An 18,141-nucleotide genomic window follows, 5' to 3' on the forward strand; every position below is an offset into this window, starting at 1 on the left:
GATTGCGGCCCCAATCCTCCCCCACACACTCGGTCATGATCCGGAATTCTGAGCCTGGGGAGGTTCCGTCTTCTGTCTGCAGCGCCTGGGATCTCCTAGGAGCATTCCGCGTGTCTTCAACTTTTGTCTCTTTGTGCGGGATGACGGGGAAAGGCGGGGGTTGTGCTGGAAAAGCAGGTAGCATCTAGTACCTGCCCCTTAACGGGGGAGGAAATTAGCGGAATTCCCCCTGCAAGGCAAAACCTGTGACCCCTGGCAGCTGCGTGGTGGTTGGCCCCAAACTTCCCCACACTATCGGATGTGTTCCGGAATTCTGAGTGTTCGGAGGTTCCGTCTTCAGTCTGCAGCGCTGGGGATCTCCTAGGAGCCCGCCGCGTGTCTTCCCCTAGTGTCTATTAGTGCGGGATGCCGGGGAATTCGGGGGTTGGGCTGGAAATGCAGGTAGCATCAAGTGCCTCCCCCTGGACAGGGGAGGTAATTAGCGGACTTCCCCCTTTCAGGCAACAACTGTGACACCAGGCAGCTGCATGGAGGGTGGCCCTAAACCTCCCCGATATACTCGGCCGTGTTCCGGAATTCTGAGTGTGGGGATGTTCCGTCTTTTGTCTGCAGCGCCTGAGAACTCCTGGATCACTCCGCCTCTCTTCCCTGAGTTTCTCCTAGTGTGGGCTGCCGGGGAAAGGCGGGGTTTGTGGTGGAAATGCAGGTAGCATCTCTTGCCTCCCCCTTGACAGGGGAGGAAATTAGCGGAATTCCCCCTGCCATGAAACACCTGTGACACCAGGCAGCTGCGTGGAGTGCGTCCTCAAATATCCCCAACTCACTAGGCCGTGTTCCGGAATTCTGAGTGTGGGGAGGTTCCGTCTCCTGTCTGCAGCCCCTGGGATCTACTAGGAGCCATCCGCGTATCTTCCCCTATTGTCTCTTTGTGCGGGATGCCAGGGAAAGGCGGGGGTTGGGCTGGAAATTCAGGTAGCATCTAGTGACTCCCCCTGCACAGGGGAGTTAATTAGCGGACTTCCCCCTACCAGGCAACACCTGTGACCCCTGGCAGCTGCGTGGAGTTGGTCCTAAACCTGCCCGACATACTCGACCGTGTTCCGGAATTCTGAGTTGGGGATGTTCCGTCTTCAGTCTGCAGCACTTGGGATCTCCTAGTAGCCGTCCGTGTGTCTTCCCCGAGTGTCCCCTTGTATGGGCTGACGGCGAAATGCCGGGTTTGTGCTGGAAATGCAGGTAGAATCTAGTGCCTCCCCCTTGACAGGGGAGGTAATTAGCGGACTTCCCCCTGCCAGGCAACACCTGTGACACCAGGCAGCTGCGTGGAGGGAGGACCCAAACCTCCCGCACACACTCGGCCGTGTTCCGTGATTCTGACTTGTGGAGGTTCCCTCTTCTGTCTGCAGCACCTGAGATCTCTTGGAGCCGTCCGCATGTCTTCCCCGAGTGTCTCCTTGTGCGGGATGCCAGGGAAAGGCGGGGGTTGGGCTGGAAATGCAGGTAGCATCTAGTGACTCCCCCTGGACAGGGGAGTTAATTAGCGGACTTCCCCCTACCAGGCAACACCTGTGACTCCAGGCAGCTGCGTGGAGTTTGGCCCTAAGCCTCCCCGAAATACTCGACTGTTTTCCGGAATTCTGAGTGTGGGGATGTTCCGTCTTTTGTCTGTAGCTCCTGTTAACTACTGGAGCCCTCCGCCTCTCTTCCCCGAGTGTCCCCTTGTATGGGCTGACGGCAAAATGACGGGGTTTTGCTGGAAATGTAGGTAGAATCTAGTGCCTCCCCCTGGAAAGGGGAGGTAATTGGCGGAATTCCCCCTGCCAGGCAACACCTGTGACACCAGGCAGCTGCGTGGATGGAAGCCCCAAACCTCCCCCACACACTCGGCCGTGTTCCGGAATTCTGATTGTGGGGAGGTTCCGTCTTCTGTCTGCAGTACCTGGGATCACCTAGGAGCCCTCCGCGTGTCTTCCCCTGGTGTCTCTTAGTGCGGGATGCCGGGGAAAGGCGGGGGTTGGGCTGTAAATGCAGGTAGCATCTACTGCCTTCCCCTGGGCTGGGGAAGTTATTGGCGTACTTCCCCCTGTCAGGCAACACCTGTGACCCCTGGCAGCTGCGTGGTGGTTGGCCCCAAACTTCCCCACACTATCGAATGTGTTCCGGAATTCTGAGTGTGGAGAGGTTCCGTCTTCTGTCTGCAGCGCCTTGGATCTGCTAGGAGCCCTCCGCGTGTCTTCCCCGAGTGTATCCTAGTGCGGGCTGCCAGGGAAATGCGGGGGTTGGGCTGGAAATGCAGGTAGCATCTAGTGCCTCCACCTGGACAGGGGAGGTAATTAGCGGACTTCCCCAGCCAGGCAACACCTGTGACACCAGGCAGCTGCGTGGAGTGCGGCCCCAATCCTCCCCCACACACTAGGCCATGATCCGGAATTCTGAGTCTGGGGATGTTCCGTCTTCTGTCTGCAGCGCCTGGGATCTCCTTGGAGCATTCCGCGTGTCTTGTACTTGTGTCCCTTTGTGCGGGATGACGGGGAAAGGCGGAGGTTGTGCTGGAAAAGCAGGTAGCATCTAGTACCTGCCACTGAACAGGGGAGGAAATTAGCGGAATTCCCCCTGCCAGGCAACACCTGTGACACCTGACAGCTGCATGGATGTCTGCCCCAAACCTCCCTCACACACTCGGCCTTGTTGCGGAATTCTGAGTTTGGGGAGTTTGCGTCTTCAGTCTGCAGCGCCTGGGATCTCCTAGGAGCCCTCCGCGTGTATTCCCCGAGTGTCTCATATTGCGGGCTTACGGCAAAAGGCAGGGGTAGGCCGGGAAATGCAAGTACCATCTAGTGCCTCTCCCTGGACAGGGGAGGTAATTAGCGGACTTCCCCCTACCAGGCAACACCTGTGACACCAGGCAGCTGCGTGGAGGGAGGCCCCAAACCTCCCTCACACACTCGGCCGTGTTCCGTGATTCTGACTTTGCGGAGGTTCCGTCTTCTGTCTGCAGCACCTGAGATCTCCAAGGAGCCGTCCGCATGTCTTCCCCGAGTGTCTCCTAGTGCGGGCTGCCAGGGAAATGCGGGTGTTGGGATGGAAATGCAGGTAGAAACTAGTGCCTCCCCCTGGACAGGGGAGGTAATTTGCGGAATTCCCCCTGCCAGGCAACACCTGTGACACCAGACAGCTGCGTGGATGGCTGCCAAAAACCTCCCCACACACTCGGCCGTTTTCCGGAATTCTGAGTGTTGGGAGGTTCCGTCTTCTGTCTGCAGTGTCTTGGATCTACTAGGAGCCATCCACGTGTCTTCCCCGAGTGTATTCTAATGCGGGCTCCCGGGGAAATGGGAGAGTTGTGCTGGAAATGCAGGAAGAATCTAGTGAGTCTCCTTGGACAGAGGATATAATTAGCGGACTTCTCCCTGCCACGCAACACCTGTGATACCTGGGAGCTGCGTGCAGGGAGTCCCCAAAACTCCCCGACACACTCGGCCGTGTTCCGGAATTCTGACTGTGGGGAGGTATCGTCTTCTGTCTGCAGCGCCTGTGATCTCCTAGGAGCCGTCCGCGTTTCTTTCCTGAGTGTCTCCTAGTGCGGGCTGCCGGGGAAATGCGGGGGTTGGGCTGGAAATGCAGGTAGCATCTACTGCCTCCACCTGGAATGGGGAGGTAATTAGCGGACTTCCCCCTGCCAGGCAATACCTGTGACACCAGGCATCTGCGTGGAGTGCGGCCCCATTCCTCCCCCACACACTAGGCCATGATCCAGAATTCTGAGTCTGGGGAGGTTCCGTCTTCTGTCTGCATCGCCTGGGATCTCCTAGGAGCCTTCCGCGTGTCTTCAACTTGTGTCACTTTGTGCAGGATGACGGGGAAATACGGGGGTTGTGCTGGAAAAGCAGGTAGCATCTAGTACCTGCCCCTGGACAGGGGAGGAAATTAGCGGAATTCCCCCTGCCAGGCAACACCTGTGACACCAGGCAGCTGCGTGGTGTGCGGCGTAAAACATCCCCCACTCACTAGGCCGTGTTCCCGAATTCTGAGTGTGGGGAGGTTCCGTCTTCTGTCTGCAGCGCCCGGGATCTCCTAGGAGCATTCCGCGTGTCTTCCCCAAGTGTTTCCTAGTGCGGGCTGCTGGGAAAAGTGGGGGTTTGGCTGGAAGTTCAGGTAGCACCTAGTGCCTCCAGCTGAACAGGGGACGTAATTAGCGGACTTCCCCCTGCCAAGCAACACCTATAACACCAGGCAGCTTCGTGGAGGGCGGCCCCAAACCTCCCCCTCACACTCGGCCGTGTTCCGGTATTATGAGTGTGGGGAGGTTCCGCCTTCTGTCTGCAGCGCCTGTTATCTCCTAGGAGCCCTTCCGCGTGTCTTCCCCTATTGTCCCTTTCTGCCGGATGCCAGGGAAAGAATGGGGGTTGGGCTGGAAATGCAGGTAGCATCTAGTGCCTCCACCTGGACAGGGGAGGTAATTAGCGGACTTCCCCCTGCCAGGCAACACCTGTGAAACCAGGCAGCTGCGTGGAGTTTGGCCCTAAACTTCCCCAACATACTCGACTCTGTTCCGGAATTCTGAGTGTGGGGATGTTCCGTCTTCTGTCTGCAGTACCTGGGATCACCTAGGAGCCCACCGGGTGTCTTCCCCTGGTGTCGCTTAGTGCGGGATGCCGGGGAAAGGCGGGGGTTGGGCTGGAAATGAAGGTAGCATCTACTGCCTCCCCCTGGACTGGGGAAGTTATTGGCGTACTTCCCCCTGTCAGGCAACACCTGTGACCTCTGGCAGCTGCGTGGAAGTTGGCCCCAAACTTCCCCACTCTATCGGATGTGTTCCGGAATTCTGAGTGTGGGGAGGTTCCGTCTTCTGTCCGCAGCGCCTTGGATCTCCTAGGAGCCCTCCGCGTGTCTTCCCCGAGTGTATCCTAGTGCGGGCTGCCGGGGAAATGCGGGAGTTGTGCTGGAAATGCAGGAAGAATCTAGTGACTCCCCTTGGACAGAGGATATAATTAGCGGACTTCTCCCTGCCACGCAACACCTGTGACACCTGGCAGCTGCGTGCAGGGAGTCCCCAAACCTCCCCGACACACTCGGCCGTGTTCCGGAATTCTGACTGTGGGGAGGTATCGACTTCTGTCTGCAGCGCCTGAGATCTCCTAGGAGCCGTCCGCGTTTCTTTCCTGAGTGTCTCCTAGTGCGGGCTGCCGGGGAAAGGCGGGGGTTGGGCTGGAAATGCAGGTAGCATCTGGTGCCTCCACCTGGAATGGGGAGGTAATTAGCGGACTTCCCCCTACCAGGCAACACCTGTGACACCAGGCATCTGCGTGGAGTTCGGCCCCATTCCTCCCCCACACACTAGGACATGATTCAGAATTCTGAGTCTGGGGAGGTTCCGTCTTCTGTCTGCAGCGCCTGGGATCTCCTAGGAGCCTTCCGCGTGTCTTCAACTTGTGTCACTTTGTGCGGGAAGACGGGAAAATGCGGGGGTTGTGCTGGAAAAGCAAGTAGCATCTAGTACCTGCCCCTGGACAGGGGAGGAAATTAGCGGAATTCCCCCTGCCAGGCAACACCTGTGACACCTGACAGCTGCATGGAAGTCTGCGCCAAACCTCCCTCACACACTCGGCCGTGTTCCGGAATTCTGATTTTGGGGAGGTTCCGTCTTCTGTCTGCAGTGCCTGGGATCACCTAGGAGCCCTCCGCGTGTCTTTCCCTGGTGTCTCTTTGTGCGGGATGCCGGGGAAAGGCGGGGGTTGGGCTGGAAATGCAGGTAGCATCTACTGCCTCCCCCTGGACTGGGGAGGTTATTAGCGTACTTCCCCCTGTCAGGCAACACCTGTGACCCCTGGGAGCTGCGTGGAGGTTGGCCCCAAAGCTCCCCACACTATCGGATGTGTTCCGGAATTCTGAGTGTTGGGAGCTTCCGTCTTTAGTCTGCAGGGCCTGGGATCTCCTAGGATCCCCCCAAGTGTCTTCCTCTAGTGTCTATTAGTGCGGGATTCCGGGGAAATGCGGGGATTGGGCTGGAAATGCAGGTAGCATCAAGTGCCTCCCCCTGGACAGTGGAGGTAATTAGCGGACTTCCCCCTGTCAGGCAACACCTGTGACACCAGGCAGCTGCGTGGGGGGTGGCCTTAAACCTCCCCGAAATACTCGGCCGTGTTCCGGAATTCTGAGTGTGGGGATGTTCCGTCTTTTGTCTGCAGCGCCTGAGAACTCCTGGATCACTCCGCCTCTCTTTCCTGAGTTTCTCCTAGTGCGGGCTGCCGGGGAAAGGCGGGGTTTGTGCTGGAAATGCAGGTAGCATCTCTTGCCTCCCCCTTGACAGGGGACGAAATTAGCGGAATTCCCCCTGCCATGAAATACCTGTGACAGCAGGCAGCTGCGTGGAGTGCGGCCTCAAATATCTCCCACTCACAAGGCCGTGTCCCGGAATTCTGAGTGTGGGGAGGTTCCGTCTTCTGTCTGCAGCGCCTGGGATCTCCTAGGAGCCCTCCGCGTATTTTCCCCGAGTGTTTCCTAGTGCGGGCTGCCGGGGAAATGTGGGGGTTTGGCTGGAAATTACGGTAGCACCTAGTGCCTCCAGCTGAACAGGGGACGTAATTAGCAGACTTCCCCCGGACAAGCAACACTTATAAAAAAAGGCAACTTCGTGGAGGGCGGCCCCAAACCTCCCCGACACACTCGGCCGTGTTCCAGAATTCTGACTGTGGGGAGGTATCGTCTTCTGTCTGCAGCGCCTGAGATCTCCTAGGAGCCGTCCGCGTTTCTTTCCTGAGTGTCTCCTAGTGCGGGCTGCCGAGGAAATGCGGGGGTTGGGTTGGAATTGCAGGTAGCATCTAGTGCCTACCCCTGGACATGGGAGGTAATTAGCGGAATTCTCCCTGATAGGCAACACCTGTGATACCAGGCAAGTGCGAGGAGGGCGGCCCCAAACCTCCCCGACACACTCGGCCGTGTTCCGGATTTCTGAGTGTGGGGAGGTTCCGTCTTCTGTCTTCAGCGCCTTGGATCTCCTAGGAGCCCTCCGCGTGTCTTCCCCGAGTGTATCATTGTGCGGGCTGCCGGGGAAATGCGGGGGTTGGGCTGGAAATGCAGGTAGCATCTAGTGCCTATCCCTGGACAGGGGAGGTAATTAGCGGAATTCACCCTGCCAGGCAACACCTGTGACACCAGACAGCTGCGTGGAGGGCTGCCAAAAACCTTCCCACACTCTCGGCCGTGTTCCGGAATTCTGAGTGTTGGGAGGTTCCGTCTTCTGTCTGCAGTGTCTGGGATCTACTAGGAGCCATCCACGTGTCTTCCCCGAGTGTATTCTAGTGCGGATTTCCGGGGAAATGCGGGAGTTGTGCTGGAAATGCAGCAAGAATCTAGTGACTCCCCCTGGACAGGGGAGGTAATTAGCGGACTTCTCCCTGCAAGGCAACACCTGTGATACCAGGCAACTGCTTGGAGGGTGGCCCCAAACCTCCCCGACACACTCGGCCATGTTCCGGATTTCTGAGTGTGGGGAGGTTCCGTCTTCTCTCTGCAGAACCTGGGATCTCCTAGGAGCCTTCCGCGTGTCTTCAACTTGTGTCTCTTTGTGTGGGATGACGGGGAAATGCGGGGGTTGTGCTGGAAAAGCAGGTAGCATCTAGTACCTGCCCCTGGACAGGGGAGGAAATTAGCGGAATTCCCCCTGCCAGGCAACACCTGTGACCCCTGACAGCTGCATGGAAGTCTGCCCGAAACCTCCCTCACACACTCGGCCTTGTTGCGGAATTCTGAGTTTGGGGAGTTTGCGTCTTCAGTCTGCAGCGCCTGGGATCTCCTAGGAGCCCTCCGCGTGTATTCCCCGAGTGTCTCATATTGCGGGCTTACGGCGAAAGGCAGGGGTAGGCCTGGAAATGCAGGTACCATCTAGTGCCTCTCCCAGAACAGGGGAGGTAATTAGCGGAATTCCCCCTGCAAGGCAAAACCTGTGACACCATGCAGCTGCGTGGTGGTTGGTCCCAAACCTCCCCCACACACTCGGCTGTGTTCCGGAATTCTGATTTTGGGGAGGTTCCGTCTTCTGTCTGCAGTTCCTGGGATCACCTAGGAGCCCTCCGCGTGACTTCCCCTAGTGTCTCTTAGTGCGGGATGCCGGGAAAGGCGGGGGTTGTGCTGGAAATGCAGGTAGCATCTAGTGCCTCCCCCAGGACTGGGGAGGTTATTAGTGTACTTCCCCCTGTCAGGCAAAACCTGTGACCACTGGCAGCTGCGTGGAGGTTGTCCCAAAACCTCCCCGACACACTCGGCCTTGTTCCGGATTTCTGAGTTTTGGGAGGTTCCGTCTTTATTCTGCTGCACCTGGGATCTCCTAGGAGCCCTCCGCGTGTCTTCCCCTAGAGTCTCTTAGTGCGGGATGCCGGGGAAATGCGTGTGTTGGGCTGGAAATGCAGGTAGCATCAAGTGCCTCCCCCTGGACAGGGGAGGTAATTAGAGGACTTCCCCCTGCCAGGCAACACCTGTGACACCAGGCAGCTGCGTGGTGTGCGGCCTAAAACATCCCCCACTCACTAGGCCGTGTTCCGAAATTCTGAGTGTGGGGATGTTCCGTCTTCTGTCTGCAGCGCCTGGGAACTCCTGGAACATTCCGCCTCTCTTCCCCGAGTTTCGCCTAGTGCGGGCTGCCGGGGAAAGGCGGGGTTTGTGCTGGAAATGCAGGTAGTATCTAGTGCCTCCCCCTTGACACGGGAGGCAATTAGCGGAATTCCCCCTACCAAGAAACACCTGTGACACCAGGCAGCTGCGTGGAGTGCGGCTTAAAACATCCCCCACTCAGTAGGCCGTGTTCCGGAATTCTGATTTTGGGGAGGTTCCGTCTTCTGTCTGCATCGCCTGGGATCTACTAGGAGCCCTCCGCGTGTCTTCCCCAAGTGTTTCCTAGTGCGGGCTGCCGGGGAAATGTGGGGGTTTGGCTGGAAATTCAGGTAGCACCTAGTGCCTCCAGCTGAACAGGGGACGTAATTAGCGGACTTCCCCCTGCCAAGCAACACCTATAACACCAGGCAGCTTCGTGGAGGGCAGCCCCAAACCTCCCCCACACACTCGGCCGTGTTCCGGTATTATGAGTGTGGGGAGGTTCCGCCTTCTGTCTGCAACGCCTGTTATCCCCTAGGAGTCCTCCGCGTGTCTTCTCCTATTGTCTCTTTGTGCGGGATGCCAGGAAAAGGCGGGGTTGGGCTGGAAATGCAGGTAGCATTTAGTGACTCCCCCTGGACAGGGGAGTTAATTAGCGGACTTCCCCCTACCAGGCAACACCTGTGACACCAGGCAGCTGCGTGGAGTTTGGCCCTAAACCTCCCCGACATACTCGACTGTGTTCCGGAATTCTGAGTGTGGGGATGTTCCGTCTTTTGTCTGCAGCTCCTGTTAACCACTGGAGCACTCCGCCTCTCTTCCCCGAGTGTCCCCTTGTATGGGCTGACGGCGAAATGACGGGGATGTGCTGGAAATGTAGGTAGAATCTAGTGCCTCCCCCTGGACAGGGGAGGTAATTAGCGGAGTTCCCCCTGCCAGGCAACACCTGTGACACCAGGCAGCTGCGTGGAGGGAGGCCCCAAACCTCACCCACACACTCGGCCGTGTTCCGGAATTCTGATTGTGGGGAGGTTCCGTCTTCTGTCTGCAGTGCCTGGAATCACCTAGGAGCCCTCCGTGTGTCTTCCCCTGGTGTCTCTTAGTGCGGGATGCCGGGGAAAGGCGGGGGTTGGTCTGGAAATGCAGGTAGCATCTACTGCCTCCCCCCGGACTGGGGAAGTTATTAGCGTACTTCCCCCTGTCAGGCAACACCTGTGACCCCTGGCAGCTGCGTGGAGGTTGGCCCCAAACTTCCCCACACTATCGGATGTGTTCCGGAATTCTGAGTGTTGGGAGGTTCCGTCTTCAGTCTGCAGGGCCTGGGATCTCCTAGGATCCCGCCGCGTGTCTTCCCCTAGTGTCTATTAGTGCGGGATGCCAGGGAAATGCGGGGGTTGGGCTGGAAATGCAGGTAGCATCAAGTGCCTCCTCCTGGACAGGGGAGGTAATTAGCGGACTTCCCCCTGTCAGGCAACACCTGTGACACCAGGCAGCTGCGTGGAGGTTGGCGCTAAACCTCCCCGAAATACTCAGCCGTGTTCCGGAATTCTGAGTGTGGGGATGTTCCGTCTTTTGTCTGCAGCGCCTGAGAACTCCTGGAACACTCCACCTCTCTTCCCCGAGTTTCTACTAGTGCGAGCTTCCGGGGAAAGACGGGGTTTGTGCTGGAAATGCAGGTAGCTTCTCTTGCCTCCCCCTTGACAGGGGAGGAAATTAGCGGAATTCCCCCTGCCATGAAACACCTGTGACACCAGGCAGCTACGTGGAGTGCGGCCCCAATCCTCCCCCACACACTAGGCCATGATCCGGAATTCTGAGTGTGGGGAGGTTCCGTCTTCTGTCTGCAGCGCCTGTTATCTCCTAGGAGCCCTCCGCGTGTCTTCTCCTATTGTCTCTTTGTGCGGGATGCCAGGGAAAGGCGGGGGTTGGGCTGGAAATGCAGGTAGCATCTAGTGACTCCCCCTGGACAGGGGAGTTAATTAGCGGACTTCCCCCTACCAGGCAACACCTGTGAAACCAGGCAGCTGCGTGGAGTTTGGCCCTAAACCTCCCCGACATACTCGACTGTGTTCCGGAATTCTGAGTGTGGGGATGTTCCGTCTTTTGTCTGCAGCTCCTGTTAACCCCTGGAGCCCTCCGCCTCTCTTCCCCGAGTGTCCCCTTGTATGGGCTGACGGCGAAATGACGGGGATGTGCTGGAAATGTAGGTAGAATCTAGTGCCTCCCCCTGGACAGGGGAGGTAATTAGCGGAGTTCCCCCTGCCAGGCAACACCTGTGACACCAGGCAGCTGCGTGGAGGGAGGCCCCAAACCTCACCCACACTCTCGGCCGTGTTCCGGATTTCTGATTGTGGGGAGGTTCCGTCTTCTGTCTGCAGTGCCTGGAATCACCTAGGAGCCCTCCGCGTGTCTTCCCCTGGTGTCTCTTAGTGCGGGATGCCGGGGAAAGGCGGGGGTTGGTCTGGAAATGCAGGTAGCATCTACTGCCTCCCCCTGGACTGGGGAAGTTATTAGCGTACTTCCCCCTGTCAGGCAACACCTGTGACCCCTGGCAGCTGCGTGGAGGTTGGCCCCAAACTTCCCCACACTATCGGATGTGTTCCGGAATTCTGAGTGTTGGGAGGTTCCGTCTTCAGTCTGCAGGGCCTGGGATCTCCTAGGATCCCGCCGCGTGTCTTCCCCTAGTGTCTATTAGTGCGGGATGCCGGGGAAATGCGGGGGTTGGGCTGGAAATGCAGGTAGCATCAAGTGCCTCCTCCTGGACAGGGGAGGTAATTAGCGGACTTCCCCCTGTCAGGCAACACCTGTGACACCAGGCAGCTGCGTGGAGGTTGGCGCTAAACCTCCCCGAAATACTCAGCCGTGTTCCGGAATTCTGAGTGTGGGGATGTTCCGTCTTTTGTCTGCAGCGCCTGAGAACTCCTGGAACACTCCACCTCTCTTCCCCGAGTTTTTACTAGTGCGGGCTTCCGGGGAAAGACGGGGTTTGTGCTGGAAATGCAGGTAGCTTCTCTTGCCTCCCCCTTGACAGGGGAGGAAATTAGCGGAATTCCCCATGCCATGAAACACCTGTGACACCAGGCAGCTGCGTGGAGTGCGGCCCCAATCCTCCCCCACACAATAGGCCATGATCCGGAATTCTGAGTGTGGGGAGGTTCCGTCTTCTGTCTGCAGCACCTGGGATCTCCTAGGAGAATTCCGAGTGTCTTCTACTTGTGTCTCTTTGTGCGGATGACGGGGAAATGCGGGGGTTGTGCTGGAAAAGCAGGTAGCATCTAGTACCTGCCACTGGACAGGGGAGGAAATTAGCGGAATTCCCCCTGCCAGGCAACACCTGTGACACCTGACAGCTGCATGGAAGTCTGCCACAAACCTCCCTCACACACTCGGCCTTGTTGCGGAATTCTGAGTTTGGGGAGTTTGCGTCTTCAATCTGCAGCGCCTGGGGTCTCCTAGGAGCCCTCCGCGTGTATTCCCCGAGTGTCTCATATTGCGGGCTTACGACGAAAGGCAGGGGTATTCCTGGAAATGCAAGTACCATCTAGTGCCTCTCCCAGGACAGGGGAGGTAATTAGCGGAATTCCCCCTGCCAGGCAACACCTGTGACACCAGACAGCTGCGTGGAGGGCTGCCAAAAACCTTCCCACACACTCGGCCGTGTTCCGGAATTCTGAGTGTTGGGAGGTTCCGTCTTCTGTCTGCAGTGTCTGGGATCTACTAGGAGCCATCCACGTGTCTTCCCCGAGTGTATCCTAGTGCGGGCTGCCGGGGAAATGCGGGAGTTGTGCTGGAAATGCAGGAAGAAACTAGTGACTCCCCTTGGACAGAGGATATAATTAGCGGTCTTCTCCCTGCAACGCAACACCTGTGACAACTAGCAGCTTCGTGCAGGGAGACCCCAAACCTCCCCGACACACTCGGCCGTGTTCCGGAATTCTGACTGTGGGGAGGTATCGTCTTCTGTCTGCAGCGCCTGAGATCTCCTAGGAGCCGTCCGTGTTTCTTTCCTGAGTGTCTGCTATTGCGGGCTGCCGGGGAAAAGCGGGGGTTGGGCTGGAAATGGAGGTAGCATCTAGTGCCTCCACCTGGACAGGGGAGGTAATTAGCGGACTTCCCCCTGCCAGGCAACACCTGTGAAACCAGGCAGCTGCGTGGAGGTAGGCCCCAAACCTCACCCACACACTCGGCCGTGTTCCGGAATTCTGATTGTGGGGAGGTTCCGTCTTCAGTCTGCAGGGCCTGGGATCTCCTAGGAGCCCGCCGCGTGTCTTCCCCTAGTGTCTATTAGTGCGGGATGCCGGGGAAATGCGGGGGTTGGGCTGGAAATGCAGGTAGCATCAAGTGCCTCCCCCTGGACAGGGGAGTTAATTAGCGGACTTCCCCCTGTCAGGCAACACCTGTGACACCAGGCAGCTGCGTGGAGGGTGGCCCTAAACCTCCTTGAAATACTCAGCCGTGTTCCGGAATTCTGAGTGTGGGGATGTTCCGTCTTTTGTCTGCAGCGCCTGAGAACTCCTGGAACACTCTGCCTCTCTTCCCCGAGTTTCTCCTAGTGCGGACTTCCGGGGAAAGACGGGGTTTGTGCTGGAAATTCAGGTATATTCTCTTGCCTCCCCCTTGACAGGGGAGGAAATTAGCGGAATTCCCCCTGCCATGAAACACCTGTGACACCAGGCAGCTGCGTGGTGTGCGGCCCCCATCCTCCCCCACACACTAGGACATGATCCGGAATTCTGAGTGTGGGGAGGTTCCGTCTTCTGTCTGCAGGGCCTGGGATCTCCTCGGAGCATTCCGCGTGTCTTCTACTTGTGTCTCTTTGTGCGGATGACGGGGAAATGCGGGGGTTGTGCTGGAAAAGCAGGTAGCATCTAGTACCTGCCACTGGACAGGGGAGGAAATTAGCGGAATTCCCCCTGCCAGGCAACACCTGTGACACCTGACAGCTGCATGGAAGTCTGCCCCAAACATCCCTCACACACTCGGCCTTGTTGCGGAATTCTGAGTTTGGGGAGTTTGCGTCTTCAGTCTGCAGCGCCTGGGATCTCCTAGGAGCCCTCCGCGTGTCTTCCCCGAGTGTATCATAGTGCGGGCTGCCGGGGAAATGCGGGGGGTTGGGCTGGAAATGCAGGTAGCATCTAGTGCCTCCACCTGGATAGGGGAGGTAATTAGCCGACTTTCCCTGCCAGGCAACACCTGTGACAACAGGCAACTGCGTGGAGTGCGGCCCCAATCCTTCCCCACACACTAGGCCATGATCCGGAATTCTGAGTCTGGGGATGTTCCGTCTTCTGTCTGCAGCGCCTGGGATCTCCTAGGAGCATTCCGCGTGTCTTGTACTTGTGTCCCTTTTTGCGGGATGTCGGGGAAATGCGGGGGCTGTGCTGGAAAAGCAAGTAGCATCTAGTACCTGCCCCTGGACAGGGGAGGAAATTAGCGGAATTCCCCCTGCCAGGCAACACCTGTGACACCTGACAGCTGCATGGAAGTCTGCCCCAAACCTCCCTCACACACTCGGCCTTGTTGCGGAATTCTGAGTTTGGGGAGTTTGCGTCTTCAGTCTGCAGCGCCTGGGATCTCCTAGGAGCCCTCCGCGTGTATTCCCCGAGTGTCTCATATTGCGGGCTTACGGCAAAAGGCAGGGGTAGGCCTGGAAATGCAAGTACCATCTAGTGCCTCTGCCTGGACAGGGGAGGTAATTAGCGGAATTCACCCTGCCAGGCAACACCTGTGACACCAGACAGCTGCGTGGAGGGCTGCCAAAAACCTTCCCACACTCTCGGCCGTGTTCCGGAATTCTGAGTGTTGGGAGGTTCCGTCTTCTGTCTGCAGTGTCTGGGATCTACTAGGAGCCATCCACGTGTCTTCCCCGAGTGTATTCTAGTGCGGGCTTCCGGGGAAATGCGGGAGTTGTGCTGGAAATGCAGCAAGAATCTAGTGACTCCCCCTGGACAGGAGAGGTAATTAGCGGACTTCTCCCTGCTTGGCAACACTTGTGATACCAGGCAACTGCTTGGAGGGTGGCCTCAAACCTCCCCGACACACTCGGCCGTGTTCCGGATTTCTGAGTGTGGGGAGGTTCCGTCTTCTGTCTGCAGCGCCTGGGATCTCCTAGGAGCCTTCCGCGTGTCTTCAACTTGTGTCTCTTTGTGTGGGATGACGGGGAAATGCGGGGGTTGTGCTGGAAAAGCAGGTAGCATCTAGTACCTGCCCCTGGACAGGGGAGGAAATTAGCGGAATTCCCCCTGCCAGGCAACACCTGTGACCCCTGACAGCTGCATGGAAGTCTGCCCCAAACCTCCCTCACACACTCGGCCTTGTTGCGGAATTCTGAGTTTGGGGAGTTTGCGTCTTCAGTCTGCAGCGCCTGGGATCTCCTAGGAGCCCTCCGCGTGTATTCCCCGAGTGTCTCATATTGCGGGCTTACGGCGAAAGGCAGTGGTAGGCCTGGAAATGCAGGTACCATCTAGTGCCTCTCCCAGAACAGGGGAGGTAATTAGCGGACTTCCCCCTGTCAGGCAACACCTGTGACACCAGGCAGCTGCGTGGAGGGTGGCCCTAAACCTCCCCGAAATACTCGGACGTGTTCCGGAATTCTGAGTGTGGGGATGTTCCGTCTTCTGTTTGCAGCGCCTGGGAACTCCTGGTACACTCCGCCTCTCTTCCCCGAGTTTCGCCTAGTGCGGTCTGCCAGGGAAAGGCGGGGTTTGTGCTGGAAATGCAGGTAGCATCTAGTGCCTCCCCCTTGACAGGGGAGGTATTTAGCGGAATTCCCCCTACCATGAAACACCTGTGACAATAGGCAGCTGCATGGAGTGCGGCCTAAAACATCCCCCACTCACTAGCCCGTGTTCCGGAATTCTGAGTGTGGGGAAGTTCCGTCTTCTGTCTGCAGCGCCTGGGATCAACTAGGAGCCCTCCGCGGGTCTTCCCCAAGTTTTTCCTATTGTGGGCTGCCGGGGAAATGTGGGGGTTTGGCTGGAATTTCAGGTAGCACCTAGTGCCTCCAGCTGAACAGGGGACGTAATTAGCGGACTTCCCCCTGCCAAGCAACACCTATAAAACCAGGCAGCTTCGTGGAGGGAGGCCCCAAACCTCCCCCACACACTCGGCCGTGTTATGGTATTATGAGTGTGGGGAGGTTCCGCCTTCTGTCTGCAGCGCCTGTTATCTCCTAGGAGCCCTCCGCGTGTCTTCCCCCAATGTCTCTTTGTGCGGGATGCCAGGGAAAGGCGGGGGTTGGGCTGGAAATGCAGGTAGCATCTAGTGTCTCCCCCTGGACAGGGGAGTTAATTAGCGGACTTCCCCCTACGAGGCAACACCTGTGACACCAGGCAGCTGCGTGGAGTTTGGCCCTAAACCTCCCCGACATACTCGACTGTGTTCCGGAATTCTGAGTGTGGGGATGTTCCGTCTTTTGTCTGCAGCTCCTGTTAACTCCTGGAGCCCTCCGCCTCTCTTCCCCGAGTGTCCCCTTGTATGGGCTGATGGCGAAATGACGGGGATGTGCTGGAAATGTAGGTAGAATCTAGTGCCTCCCCCTGGACAGGGGAGGTAATTAGCGGACTTCCCCCTGTCAGGCAACACCTGTGACCCCTGGCAGCTGCGTGGATGTTGGCCCCAAACTTCCCCACACTATCGGATGTGTTCCGGAATTCTGAGTGTTGGGAGGTTCCGTCTTCAGTCTGCAGGGCCTGGGATCTCCTAGGAGCCCGCCGCGTGTCTTCCCCTAGTGTCTATTAGTGCGGGATGCCGGGGAAATGCGGGGGTTGGGCTGGAAATGCAGGTAGCATCAAGTGCCTCCCCCTGGACAGGGGAGGTAATTAGCGGACTTCCCCCTGTCAGGCAACACCTGTGACACCAGGCAGCTGCGTGGAGGGTGGCCCTAAACCTCCTTGAAATACTCAGCCGTGTTCCGGAATTCTGAGTGTGGGGATGTTCCGTCTTTTGTCTGCAGCGCCTGAGAACTCCTGGACACTCCGCCTCTCTTCCCCGAGTTTCTCCTAGTGCGGGCTTCCAGGGAAAGACGGGGTTTGTGCTGGAAATGCAGGTAGCTTCTCTTGCCTCCCCCTTTACAGGGGAGGAAATTAGCGGAATTCCCCCTGCCATGAAACACCTGTGACACCAAGCAGCTGCGTGGAGTGCGGCCCCCATTCTCCCCCACACACTAGGCCATGATCCGGAATTCTGAGTGTGGGGAGGTTCCGTCTTCTGTCTGCAGCGCCTGGGATCTCCTAGGAGCATTCCGAGTGCCTTCTACTTGTGTCTCTTTGTGCGGATGACGGGGAAATGCGGGGGTTGTGCTGGAAAAGCAGGTAGCATCTAGTACCTGCCACTGGACAGGGGAGGATATTAGCGGAATTCCCCCTGCCAGGCAACACCTGTGACACCTGACAGCTGCATGGAAGTCTGCCCCAAACCTCCCTCACACACTCGGCCTTGTTGCGGAATTCTGAGTTTGGGGAGTTTGCGTCTTCAGTCTGCAGCGCCTGGGATCTCCTAGGAGCCCTCCGCGTGTAATCCCCGAGTGTCTCATATTGCGGGCTTATGACGAAAGGCAGGGGTAGGCCTGGAAATGCAAGTACCATCTAGTGCCTCTCCCAGGACAGGGGAGGTAATTAGCGGAATTCCCCCTGCCAGGCAACACCTGTGACACCAGACAGCTGCGTGGAGGGCTGCCAAAAACCTTCCCACACACTCGGCCGTGTTCCGGAATTCTGAGTGTTGGGAGGTTCCGTCTTCAGTCTGCAGTGTCTGGGATCTACTAGGAGCCATCCACGTGTCTTCCCCGAGTGTATTCTAGTGCGGGCTGCCGGGGAAATGCGGGAGTTGTGCTGGAAATGCAGGAAGAAACTAGTGACTCCCCTTGGACAGAGGATATAATTAGCGGTCTTCTCCCTGCCACGCAACACCTGTGACACCTAGCAGCTGCGTGCAGGGAGACCCCAAACCTCCCCGACACACTCGGCCGTGTTCCGGAATTCTGAGTGTGGGGAGGTTCCGTCTTCTGTTTGCAGCGTCTGTTATCTCCTAGGAGCCCTCCGTGTGTCTTCTCCTATTGTCTCTTTTTGCGGGATGCCAGGGAAAGGCGGGGGTTGGGATGGAAATGCAGGTAGCATCTAGGGACTCCCCCTGGACAGGGGAGTTAATTAGCGGACTTCCCCCTACCAGGCAACACATGTGACTCCAGGCAGCTGCGTGGAGTTTGGCCCTAAACCTCCCCGACATACTCGACCTTGTTCCGGAATTCTGAGTGTGGAGATGTTCCGTCTTTTGTCTGCAGCTCCTGTTAACTCCTGGAGCCCTCCGCCTCTCTTCCCAGAGTGTCCCCTTGTATGGGCTTACGGCGAAATGCCGGGGTTGTGCTGGAAAAGCAGGTAGAAACTAGTGCCTCCCCCTGGACAGGGGAGGTAATTAGCGGAATTCCCCCTGCCAGGAAACACCTGTGACACCAGAGAGCTGCGTGGAGGGATGCCAAATTCCTCCCCACTCACTCGGCCGTGTTCCGGAATTCTGAGTGTTCGGAGGTTCCGTCTTCTGTATGCAGTGTCTGGG

The sequence above is a fragment of the Camelus bactrianus genome, chromosome 26, assembly GCF_048773025.1.
Source record: "Camelus bactrianus isolate YW-2024 breed Bactrian camel chromosome 26, ASM4877302v1, whole genome shotgun sequence".
NCBI lineage: Eukaryota > Metazoa > Chordata > Mammalia > Artiodactyla > Camelidae > Camelus > Camelus bactrianus.